Consider the following 2,617-nt stretch of genomic DNA (forward strand, 5'->3'; position numbering starts at 1 on the left):
CCACCTTATTGTGTGTGCTAAAAGATATTCCTTTTTGGTCTGGACTGTTATGCTGGGAGTAATAGGCCCCAGATCCTAATTGCATATAGTTAGGATGTGTTCTTTCTCTTTACAGGAGAGCATCATTCTGCGTGTCAAGACGTGCACTCCAGAGATAAATGGACTCTATTGCCATTTGTGTACGAGTTTGGACAGAATGACATTTTAAGGATCTATGTTTACTTTCTTAAAATGACGTGTGTTTAACAGATGAGGTCATTGGTAAAGTCTGTAATTGTGTGAAGGGTTCTGTACCAGGATGCTTTTGAAATTGTTAGTCACAAATGTTTTCCTCCCCCAATGCTGCTTTAAGGACTAACATTAAATGATGTCTCATGATCCGATCATCTTATTCCTTCCACTTGTATTCAGCAATCCCTCCAGCGCTGGTGCCGCTCTCTGATCCAGCGCAGACTCCTCCAGTCCCATGCTGTCTGTCCAAGGTGCACACTTCCTGCTGCGTGCATTCACCTCCACTGTGTCTCTCCTCTTCTCCTGCCGAAGATCTCTACTGCGCATGCGCCTGCTCTCCTCCTGCTCGGCCGCGCAAGAAGCTTCAGATCTACAGCTAGGAGCGAGCGGCGGAGACAGAGGTAAGTCTTTACCATTTTGGTAACCTTTTTAAATTGTTTTTTTTTTGCATATACAGTATCTACTGCTTGCTAGCAGTAGATATATGCAAAAAAGCAATTGCAACCACCCAGTGCTGTTCTCACATGGGCGTTACTGTTGTGTTGCTGTGAGTCAAAAAATAGAGTGTGTATTGGGTTCTGGAGGCATTTCCCCTGGACAAATGCCTCTATTGAAGTATATTGAAACACCCCTCAAATGCTCGGTCAATGCTCCTACACCATTTAAGAAGCGTTGCACAAAAAAAAAATAGAAGTGTGGCTGCTGCTGGTCACTTCCCTTTACTTACATCACTTTACCCTTTAACACACTCACCTACTTGCAGGGCATTTTGCAAGCATATTTGACGCCTCCTTACTGCCTTAAAAATGCTTGCCAAATGCCTTGTAAACACTAAAGGCGCGTTAATCAGCATTGCTCTTTTATTACATTCTCAACACACAATAAAGAACGCTCAATGTGTCATCTTGCAGTGAACGGGCTAGAAGCTGCATGATATTGATAATTCTACAGAAAAGGGCTTATAGGTTTACCAGTTTAAAATGTAATTTTTGGTAAATTACACTTTTAAACTGTAAAAATTTACATTTTAAAACAGTTATGAACTGAAAAATTGTATTTTTAACAGAATTTTTCTGGCAACCACAAGTGCCATTTTAGTTTGAAAAACAGAAAAAAAATTTGGATTTACAGGTTAAAAATGTATTTTTAAACTGTACATTGCACAGTTTAAAACTGTAAAGTTGTTTACAGTTTTAATGTATTTTTTACAGAATTGTTCTGGCAACCACAGCTGCCAGATTTTTTCTGTAAAAACAACAGGAAATTTTTTACAGTGCAACTATTTTTTATTTAAGCCACATGGTTTTCGTTATTGTCAATAAACGTATAGCAAATGCAACACCATCACCGAAAAGACACTCCCTTTAAAAATTGACATTGTTGTCAAACCACCTCACACTTTAAAAACTTTCTACTGTATGATTTTTAAGTGGTTGTTCTTTTACAATTTTTCTTATTGAATTTTCCCATTAGCTGTATTAGGATGAGCTGAATGCTCCCTGAATGAGGAGAAGCTCTGCTGCTGTGCTCTAGAACCTTGGTTCTCAACTGGTGGTTTGTGACCCAAAAGTGGGTCACTGCATGCCTTCCACTTTTCTAGGTGATAGGCTCCTCAGCCTCCCCCTAGAGCAGCACTGTCAGTTCTTGAGCCAAGAAGCCATTCATAATATGCTGCCCAGCGCCGAGTGTCAGCTTGATGGCTGGGGGTATGGCCACGAGGAAGCTCCATCCATACATGCATTGCTTACAGCTCCCTTACGTGTCCTGTAGAGGAGCCTGGACTGGAGTGACATCACATTCTGGCTCCCGTAACCTCTACAGGGCGCGCAAGGGAGCTGTACAAGCAATGCACATATGGATGGAGCTCCGTCACAGCACAGCAGCCCACACTGGACTCCAGGCTAAGGATCCATTCCAGTTCTTGTAAGGTAGGGTGAACCTTATTTTTTTTTATTAAACATTTTTTGAAGTGTGTATGTGAGACTGTCTGTGAGACTGTCTGTGAGCATGTAAGATTGTGTCTGTGGTTGTGTATGTAGGTCAGTGTTTTTGAGGGCCCATTCACACTAGTACAGTGTGATAATATCATAGTAACGTGCGATTAAATGCACTGTACCATGCAATCGCACCTACTGTGCATTCTGGTGTGGGAGGTGTGTTGCATTGCCATCCTAAGCGCACCTCCCACACACAGTTCATACGCCTGAAACGGAATGTGCAGTACCCTAATGCCGTGTGTTCCATTGTAGTGCGACTCGCGTTGTGACTTGATGACCAAGGATAAATGTGGGTCCTGAGGTTACACAGGTTGAGAACCACTGCTCTAGAAAATGCCTATGCTTTTAGAGACTTTTTGGTTGATAAATACATTTTGCTGTGTAAAAAT

This window comes from Nanorana parkeri, unplaced genomic scaffold (assembly GCF_000935625.1).
Source record: "Nanorana parkeri isolate BGI_ZX_2015 unplaced genomic scaffold, ASM93562v1 scaffold631, whole genome shotgun sequence".
Taxonomy (NCBI): Eukaryota; Metazoa; Chordata; class Amphibia; order Anura; family Dicroglossidae; genus Nanorana; species Nanorana parkeri.